General features: G+C 45.9%; 1 protein-coding gene across 1 annotated transcript in view; it reads right to left on the bottom strand.

Moving 5' to 3' along the window:
- The window catches only part of LOC122379222, a 76,526-nt gene extending 66,491 nt beyond the window's left edge, over positions 1–10,035 (bottom strand). The window contains exon 1 of the mRNA XM_043361228.1: positions 9,950–10,035. The gene's annotated coding sequence lies outside the window, so the exon portion shown is untranslated. The remainder of the gene's footprint in view (positions 1–9,949) is intronic.
- Between the last annotated feature and the right edge of the window lie 579 nt (positions 10,036–10,614).

Below are 10,614 nucleotides of genomic sequence, written 5' to 3'. Positions count from 1 at the left end.
GCAACATCTTGACTCTCTCCGTCACTCCTCCATGGAGCACACGTCTACAAAGAATCGCCCGCGCACCAAATGTTCTTCGTGAACTTTTTACCAAAATTAGGTATGTACTTTTGAAGCCATTTAGCAGGAAAAGCTGGTTCTAGTTACGCTTGTTATCTCAGTCCATCGGTTTTCGTTCCAGGGAGCTATACCTGACAGACTGACAGATCAATACAAGACCTAAAACGTACTAGCCCCTCGGTGGCGTGCGTTAGATGTCTTTCGTGTAGCAGTGAGTGCTCATCGTTCAGTGTTCACCTTGACGTTCATCCCCCGAGCCCCCCTCCTATCGACCCCCCCCCCTCCCGTTGCCAAACCGGATACGCCGGCCGGATCCAGGGACGTGCGTCGCAATGTGCAATATGAATCGTCACACGTGCGCCACTTTTGATAATATCCGCGCCAATTGCCGGACGAGAGACTGCCCGGTGGGCGACAGGCCATTGCGGCATCCATCCACGTGCGAGGTGATACACGGTGGACGGAAACTCGTCTAAGCGTTGTAACAACATCCACTCACTTAACTGCCAGGCTTTATGCTTATTAGTTTGTATCTTTCTGCTTCTACAATAGATAGGTTACAGCCAAGATTTTCTTTGAAGTCCGTGGCGTCTCTATAGATGGCCTTGGTGGCGTCGGCTCATGGTTTTCACAACTAGTTATTAGTCCAACTGCGTCCGGATCTTATTGACCCAGCTCCTAGGTCACATTTCCATTCAGCGCCAGCTTCACTCTGGAGCCATCATTTCCAAACACTGCCACACACACACGACACGACCGGTGGATGGCCGCTATTGATACCTCCGCCCGTCGCCGCGACGTCGCCGGAACCAGAGCGTATACCGGCGCGCTTTGAAGTCGGCCGGCCGGCGCCGCTCAGCAGCTAGTTAGCGCCCTGTCGCCGGCCTTTCGTGCCTCATGCCGGCGCCGACGAACGAGGGGAACACCTCTGTCGGACTAATTGGAGTGGTGCGCCTGCTCATTCGGTCGGCGCCGAGCGAGCCCGGCCGGCGGTCCGTCCGGCTGCTGGCAAAGTCGGCCAGTTCAACTAGGTGCAGCCTTCGGACCACCGGGCGATAACGCGCACACAAAGCACCTGTTTGAGGGAGCAGATTTGGCTAATTGAAACTAAGCGCAGAGTTCCGTGTTTAATTCAAGTGCTAACGACTTTTTTTTTTGCTCGACACTTTTCATGGTTGAGACGGGCCACGGGCTACTCCAAACCTATGTAGATACGCATCACTTCTTTACAAAAGCCCTGCAGCATATCCAATATCGATTTCATAGCAATGGGAGTAGAGTAAGGACTCAACTGCCATCAGCACGGAGAGCAAGATAAATCCATAAGTCGGCACTATTATCTATCATCGATAAATGATACTTGTAACAAGATTACTTTACTACACTTGTAAGGCCGGTCTCCGCATGACAATTTTTTAAGCCGGATATAAAACTAACATTCACCTAGCTGCAAGCTCAAATGTCACGTCATCGTTAATCGTCAGGCATCCAATGGGTCACTCGGCTTAAAGGTCAAGGCCAAACCTCGATCGACAAAACAGCCTATGGATAATAAATGTGATTATAATCACCCTAATCAACTCTTGATTTATGTATCTCAACTTTTGAGCTTCGAATGGGTACATGCATTACTGAGTCACCGACCGGCGCATAGTGTTTATCACTAAACAACCTATGCCCAGGTATTACGTGATAGCCTAATGTATAACAAAAATGTGAAGCATCTAAAAATCATGTAATGTGCAACATGTCCATCTGCACCGCAACAGTATATCAACTTTATGTCGCTATTGGGAGCCACTGGACTTCTCTCGTGGAGGTGCGCGGGCCCCGACGGTCTCATAAGCCGGCTCGTTCACCTGCCTCGAGTCCAATATCGCACCATGAGAGAGCGCCGTCGCGCGCCGCGCCGAGCAACAAAGGCCGGCCCTCCTACCAATAATGTGCTCTCTGTGAAACACGGCGCGAGGGGCGGCCGAAAATCAATGGCGAAGGTGAGTCGCGTGCCTCGCGAGCGACGACGACGAACACCACCGCGAGAGAGAGAATCGGTCAGCCAGGCAGTGGCTCGGCATCGGTCAGCTCGGCATCGGTCAGCCCGGCCGCGGGAATCGGTCAATGCAGCCAGAGTAGCGGTCAGGTAAGCGTCAAAGGTCACTTTGGCCGACGGAATCGGTCAGCCCGGCAGAGGATATCGGTCTAGCCGGCCGGGGTATGTAACCGCATACCGTTAGCTCGACCTGTATCAGATTGTCAGTCGGTGCAGAGGGACCGGCAGTGTTGTGGGAAAGGATGGGACGGGATGGGACGGGACCGGACCGGACGAATGAAAGGACAGGACGCAGCCTCTCAGTAAGAAATGGTTGGTCTTGCTCAAGTTGGAGAGATAAGCTTTAAATGAGAGGGAAAAGTAGACACAAAGAAGCAGAGCGAATGGTACCGCATAGTAAAATTCACTCTGGATAGCTCAAACTACTGAGTTCGAGCTACTAAAACAGGGAGGTTGAGGCACAACTATACCAAATGGGATGCAGCTACTGACTGGATAGAGAAGGAGAAATGCAACTACTGAAACAGGGAGACTGAGGCACATCTACCAAATGGGATACAGCTACGGGATGGCGAAGGAGAAATCAGCAAATACCAAATGAGACGAAACTACTTAATGAGATAAGTTTGGGTTTAACTTCCGAATGAAGAAAGCCGCGAGTTGAAGCAAAATAATGCGATTCAAAAACAGTTCGCAAACAAAAACAAAGTTGCGTATAGTTTGTAGCGAATACTTCACCAAATATCTTGGAGTTGTGCTTATTGATAGTATTCCCGAGTCCAAATAATAATTTATGAAGCCTTCAGAAACGTTTCGATTTCATTACTACGTTGATGAAGACTGAGTGATGCAATAGAGCGGGATACAAAACATTTCAAGGGTATGGTGATTTGACGTATCGCGATTGACGAGCGCACTGTTCCACTGGAATTAACGAACCGGCCAACCAAGATAATTGAGTTCAGAAACTGCCGATATGAAGATTGATGCCGCTTTAAGCGCCACCAATCCAATCGGAAAATTAATAGAATGAAAGGTCAGCCTGCAGCAGGGCTGCTCCGTCCAAGTTTCCTCTTTAGTCTGTCCCTTGCTGGACAGTTGGTTACACCAGCCCCCGGCTTGCTGGTGGGCACCTCCCCAACGGACCCCGCCCTAGCGATTCGGCCACATTCATTGTGGTCGCTGTGCTCGCTCACACTCCCCACCAGAACACGAGTAAGTATCCTTCTGGCTACTGAATAATGGCGCCCCAAGAACAGAGGCGGCACAATGGGTTTATCAACTTCTGAATCAGACAAATCACACCCGATAACGGCCAAGCTTTAACTTGACTGCGCCCACAGAAGCGATCGGGCATTGTAGACGAGGTTATCAGGAAGCATATCAATCCCAATGAGGTAACAATACGTTCGTCAATCATTTTAAAAGCCAGTTTTAGGAAGGCAGCCGCGGCTTTCCGGTCAGAAGGGAGCGTTGGTGGGGAGCGGGGGACGAGGCGTCGGTCGGTCTGTTCTGACCACAAGCGCCGGCCGCCGTCAGCCGCTATCAACTTATCTTATCCAATCACGTCCGCCGGCGACAGAGCCGGAACGAATCGATGCCACCCCCCGTGGATAGTCGAGGCGAACTATAGCCACGGGGGAGGGGGGGGGGGCTGCCACCCATCGCCGCAGGTAGGCACGTCGCCGTCGTATAGAGCGACGCAATTCGGTCATATCCTGTCCTAAAATAGAGATTCTGATTTGTCCAAGTCTCTATCCATAGGAGTTTTCTGTATTATAGACGGCAAAGTTTGATGTGAGGCTCCTACATCGCATCACATTCCATCATATTTAGACCTGAATAGCTGGTTCGCATTTCTTCGGTATCTTCGGGAGGCGAAAAAGAACGCACACATTAGAGCCATAATCTGAAAAAAAAACAAAGATCTGAGGAAATAAGGCGCCGCAATATTACTATCGAGCGATATGCGTTTATGCCAGCAATGCATCGGGAATGCAGAAAATAATCTTTTCTCATTCGCACACACTCCAGAGCATATATACACTATACACTGATGTCTTATACCGCTTCTCAGTCTTGGAATTCACAAAGCACCGTCATCAAAATTGCGCTGTTAAATAAATACCTACCGTTATCTTATTGTCAACTTACGATGGACATAACTTTGCACAATATCAAGTCCATTGTAACAAATTGTATTGCCTCAAAGCAATTGCAGCATGAATTTCGTAATTAAACGCCGCAATGCATCGTGCATATGCAATTTTACAACGTACATAGCACCTACATACATTGTATAATGTTGGTATATGCTAACAATTAGAGATGCTATAACTCGAAAGCTACAATTAAACTGGCAAGCCTCTCGATTGCGCTACAGAAGTGGCACAATGGCACAACTTCTTGAATACCAACTAAAGCAATACGAAACTTCCCGGATGCATGAAAGCACGATGTTCCCTGGCGTTTGCAATCAACCTCGGAAATACGACATGAGCAGTGCTCGAGGAGGGGCCGCTCGCGCTGTCGTATGTATCAGCTAATATTAAATCGGGAAGGGTGGCGACTGAGAACTACGCGACATTCACGAACGCTTATATGAGGAGATGATGTAAAAGAGAGTTCAGAATTGAGAAAAGGACTGGAAAGGCTCCTCTCAATATCAATACAGCTTTCTGCTTTGAGACTGGCGCGCAGTGATCGCGGAAAAAGAAACGACCCAGGAGACAACTTGTATTTCATATGCTACCTAAAAACTGAATCTCGAGCCTTGTCCTTTCAGGTCATGCCTTATAAAAAATGAATGGCGTGATGGTTTGACCCAATCTTATCCCGCGCCCCGCTGGGGGGGGGGGGGGTCAGAATCTGCCCCCTCCCGTTTTTCGCCAATAACTTCTAAACGCGTTATGCCAGCGACGTCAAACATTCAGTACCTTATCATACATCAATTGAACACGTTCCCTACAAACTTGAGCGAAATTCGTCGTTTTTTTTTTTTGAGAAGATGACGTTTACCTAAGTGACGTCATGTCACGACTTTTCTGCCTCAAAAAAGGCGAAACTTCAAATGCCGCTAACATCTTCATTTTTAAAGGAATAAAGACGTACCAAAAAGGGAATACGTGATTCGACTTTGTCTATCAAATGGCTATCTCGGTTTTTGAAAATTTTAGATTTTGGCCCAATATTGTTTAAAAAACTGACTTTTTGGGAAAACCATGATAAAATCCAAAACTTTGAGTACCAAAAAAAAACCGGACCATATGTCAGAGAGGTGGTTTATGTGCACCTACATACCAATGTTTAGAAGAATAGGTTCAAAATGTGGGAGTTATTCATACTTTTATGACGTCACGGCACACAAATTTTTTGAAAAATGAATTTTTGGGAAATTCTAGACTTCGCACGGAAACAAAAATAGCACCATTCGAATTGCCGTGAAAAACTGCATCAGCTAGCCGCCTTTTTAGGTCTTAAACATCAACTTCAAAATTTGACCTCACTTGACCTGACCTTGACCTGACCTCGACCTGAAATTCATCTCCGGATGTGGTTCACATCACTTATTGAGTGCGTGTGCCTATTGATTTCTATGAATAAAATGACCCATAAAACATGTGTCGCACATGCCCTTTTCTATATTTCGTTTTTGGTTACCTGACCTGACCTTGACCTTGACCTTTGCATGATATTGTATGCAACGAATTCCACCTACTCACGGCGTCTGGTAACGTTTACAGTTTAATTTTTAGTGAAACCAGTGTTGGCCAATGCGTATCTGAGGTAAGGTTTCGTTACCTCGGATGCGCATTGGCCAACCCTGGCATCTGCACTGTAAATGTTACCAAATGCCGTGAGTAGAAACGCATCCCTTTTATAAGATTGAATCAGGTCATTAGCCCAGATGGTGCATACGTCCGACTAGCGACTAGCGACAAAATAAACTATCGCGAGCCACCACATTGCGCTGCTGAGACTTCAGCATGGTGCCTTTATTCGCGTGCATTAACCTTAGAAAAAGGATAAAATAAAACCCACACAAAAGCACATCACAGAGCGGGTTTAAGCCTGCCGTAATTTATACTCGTTCCAAGGTTTTATAGTGACATTACGTGATTGATTGCTCCAAAGCATGAAAGTAAAGCGATTTTAGAGTCGATTCATTGATCAAACGGTGTCGTGCCTTGGTGCTCTTGCAATACGTGGACCCGGCTTCGTGCTAAATGACTAGATGATTCAGTGCTAGGTAACTTTGTGTGACTCTCGGGTTCATGGAACCAGGACATATTTTGAGCTCTTATAGTTGAAAACATTTGTTGAATGTGAGCTATGGCTAGTTTGAGCTTTGTTATGAATAGGTATTATGGTGTTAAAAAAATTACCTTATGCTCATGATACAATGAAATGAGAGTGAAATAAGACCAAAAAATATCACAACGCTTTTTAACACTATTTTTTCATGTTTTCAACATTCATAATTTTCTATTACATTTTTCATTTTTCAACATTTTTTACTTTTTTAACATTTTTTGGTCGTTTTCTAGCATTATAAAAAACATTTGTGTTATAGTTTATCTGCTTTTCAACGCAAGACTACAGGCGCAAACTTTAACCTTGATTTTCAGCATAGTTTGCATGTCCAATAGGCACAGTGAGAGCCCTCTGCGCCATTACAGCTCGCTGTGCGATGATGCTGATTTTCCGTGGCCCGACAGACACTAACGAGGCTGCGGCGGCGTCGGATTACTGCCGGTAACGACTCGGTGTCTCGCCCGTCGGTCATCGGCGCGGTCAGATGCGGACATGGGGACCGGGGTCGTGTACCGAGGAACAACAGCGGCCGGGGCAACTCGCGGATAGTCTGATCGGTCGCACCGAACCGCGGATGGAAGGGTGAACGCCTGAACATCCAAATGTCCTCCAGAGCCCTCGCAGCCTGCTGCGTCTACTTCTTAACAGCCCGCGAGTCCTGTTGAACCCACTCAAGCTCGCCGGGTTAGCTGGCGAGCCGCAAACGCTCTGTCGGTGGTCATAAAACTAACCCACTTTTACTGAAAATAACCAACTGAAATAAGCGTGAGAAAGTGTCGGCGAAGCTAAAACGCCAAGTTAACTAGGCGGTGTCAAGAAGGATACTGGATAGGATAATCTAAGCTGACGTTGGCCACCGCAAACTGCCATTTAGTGTCAATGCTTGGCAAGCATTTATGCCCGTCTAATCGTCTTACTGCCGGGAATGAGTTCATCGCCTTGACAAATTCGGTACAAATAAAGCTGCATCCAGATAGTGACTGCTAACAAAAGTGCGTTACATCCGTCTGAAAAGGCATGAGACTGAACAATCAATACAAGCATTTATGCCCGTCTAATCGTCTTAACTGCTGCCGGTAATGGGTTCATCGCCTTGACAAATTCGGTACAAATATAGTTGCATCCAGATAGTGACTGCTAACAAAAGTGCGTTACATCCGTCTGAAAAGGCAGACTGAAATAAAACTTAAAAACGCATTTTCAGCGTCGATGTTGTTGAACCGCCAGGCGACAACGTCAAACGAGACATGTTGAGAAGAACTATATATGCATCGTGTGAACTGGTTTGGATGTCAGTCGGTGCCTACTGGCGGTCGCTATGTAAAATGGTATACAACGATTTGCGATATATAATTCCTGCATCTTACTGTCTGTGCAATATGCGAAGAACCCTGAGCAATCGGCTGGATGCGGAGATTAAAGTCTTAAGCATAAGCACAGAAATAGGATTCGTATTCTATAATCAAGGTTCGTGATGCATCAAGGTGGTGAAAAGCCCTATACCCTTCACTGTAGCTCATTGCTAATAGTTATGCTCCTAGCTCTTAGTTTAGCTGATAATTCGTTTTAGCATTTCCGATACTGGATAAAAGCACCTTTAAGTGACGCAAGTTTTGACAAAAAAAACATTTCCGTCGAAATGATAGGTATAGGCGAAAAAAGAACTCTACGAAACACAGTAGTTGCTATGTGCAACTACTGTTACGCCTTGTACTACTGTTACTGAAAATAATCCGCTTCGGTAGATGCTACTGCATTCTGTTTAATTACATTGTCGCTCAGACTGCCAGGAAATTATCACACCCACATCCGCATCTGAGGTCGATTTCCCAATAATTGTCTTAAATGCGAGCTTCACCAGGAATTGGGTATTAAATGAAGTTCCCTGCTAGGTTTTGCTTCAATCAATGCGCTGATTACGTGGTCCGCTCCAGAAGGGACAACGCCGCGCGTATACACTGGACATGCACTAAAATAAATTGTCAAGATAGCCAAGATAGCCAGTAAAGGTAGTCAGTGTGATAACATAATTAAGCTTTGAACTTCAATAACTTATAATTGGAAAGGTAAGACACGTAATTAAATGCCCAGTAGAGGAACGATCCCGAATCTGCTTTTCGAATCTGCAACGATCTCGAAACGTAGGTACTTTTAATTTTTATGTTTACCCAGCAGTGTGCATCGTGTTTCTTTTACACTCTTTTTTAACCCGCGCCCTGCTGGGGGGGGGGGGGGTGTTTGAACACCCCCCCTTGTGGTTTTTCGCGAATATCTCAAAAACGGCGACCATCATACATCAATTCTACACATGTTGTGAAAATTTCAGACCAAGGTCATTCAAGGTCAGGTCACCAAGTCACTTGAAGTGACCTCACCTCATAAAAACTTTCAATGTCTGTCATAGCTACACCGAGTGACCGATCGCTTTGAAACCTTCAGCGATTGCTAAGAGCAATAGCATGTACAAAATGTATATCTCAGAATTTTGATATCGATGACCTAAGGTCAGGTCAATTTTGCGACCTCCCCATTATAAGTCAATGGGAGAAAATTGAAATGCGCCTCTTTTGGATGAAAGACATTATAAACACTCCCAAACACCGAATTACAAGTGGTTTAGACACACTGAACTTAAAAATGGTGTCCGTGACCCTTGTTTATGCCCTGAGGTCATCTTAGGTCACGAATGGTATCTAACAGTTTTTCGCAAATAACTTTTGATAGAGGCATGCTAGAGCGATGAAAACGCCTTAGATGTGTTCAGCTCGACGATACGGATCGACTGATATGCAACATGACCCTTTCCGGTCAGGTCATGACCTTGACCTGAGGTCAAATTTTCAAGTTGACCTTTCAAGGTCAAGTTATAGTTCATTCGATGCGTCTTGACGAGAGGAACACGATGCCGGTAAAAGTAAGCTCGTACAAGGCTTGGGTCAAAAGTTATTGCAGAAAAACTGTTTTCAAAAAAATCGGCTATTTTTGCAGTTTTTGCCCCCTGCAGGCAAAACCGTTGACGTTAGGTCAAATCTGAGAGAATTACTCAGAAAGGGCGTTAATAGGGCTATCGAATGCGCTTTTCCGCGGCGCTGTAGCTCTATTGGTTCCCGAGTTATGCGTTGGCTTCTTGGAAATTTTCGACATTCGACCTGGAAATCGGCGAAATTTTGCCTTCAATGACCTCTGGTGACCTGACCTTTGACCTGACCAAAAAATTGACCGAAGTGATTTCGTCATTATTTTTTACGCTCTTTCGAACGCCGCCTTCCGCGTATCGCTACGTGGCCCAGGAGCCGAGTTACAAGGGGGGTGTTCAAACACCCCCCCCCCCAGCAGGGCGTGGAAATCCAGGACCCCCAGCAGGGCGCGGGTTAATCGATGTCTCATTTATGTATTTTGACTCAGGTATGACATCAACCCACCATGTGGAATGGCCTGTAAATATACTGTATATGTAGTGTATACTGTACTGAACTGAACTGAGCTGAATCCATTCAAGAGATCACCTTGGTGCTCTGGACTGACCTTTTAGGAGCGTTGTACGGCTTGTTCGGTGGTCCAGCTCTCTCACTGGTCTCGTAGATGGTACTCTGGCGTCTCAGTGTGTTCAACGGGCGACCTGTGGCGACAAAGGCAAGTGTTTGCATTGCGCTGCAGCACCGGCCCAATAAATACAGTGCAAACGCTGCATCGAGTCTCATTTACCGGAGAGCTGACTGCTCCGCCAACGTTGATGGCTTTACTCTGGGTGCAAATGAGACACTCCAGTTCTGAGAATGTCATCCGCTAATTGCATATCTCTTTTATAATAGCCGCTCACGTGAATTTTAACTAGCGATGGACAGTGCGCTCTTTTACTTTTATTTCATAAATGCGTACGAAAGTAGGCTGCTAGGTCCTACTTTCGTGGGCCAGCAGATGTACACGTACACGAACACGTACACGTATTTTGATGTTGTATTTATGTACCTGAAATGAAGTCGTTCAAAGCGATATCAAGCAAGGCATGATTAGCGTCGTTTGATTTTGTTTTTGGCGCAAAAAAAGTTGGTCAAACTAAAAAAAATGAACAATGGTTGCTCTCTCGGATTTGAAAACTTAGGGCTTATATCACCGGGATTTAGGCACAAAGTAAACAATAAGATATTCAGCAATTTTGATGTTTTTGGCCAAACAGGAATACCTGAATA

This window comes from Amphibalanus amphitrite, unplaced genomic scaffold (genome assembly GCF_019059575.1).
Source record: "Amphibalanus amphitrite isolate SeventyFive unplaced genomic scaffold, NRLGWU_Aamphi_draft 000073F_arrow, whole genome shotgun sequence".
Lineage (NCBI taxonomy): Eukaryota > Metazoa > Arthropoda > Thecostraca > Balanomorpha > Balanidae > Amphibalanus > Amphibalanus amphitrite.
Note: the sequence above shows the minus strand (reverse complement) of the source record. Positions and strands in the feature narration are given on the sequence as shown.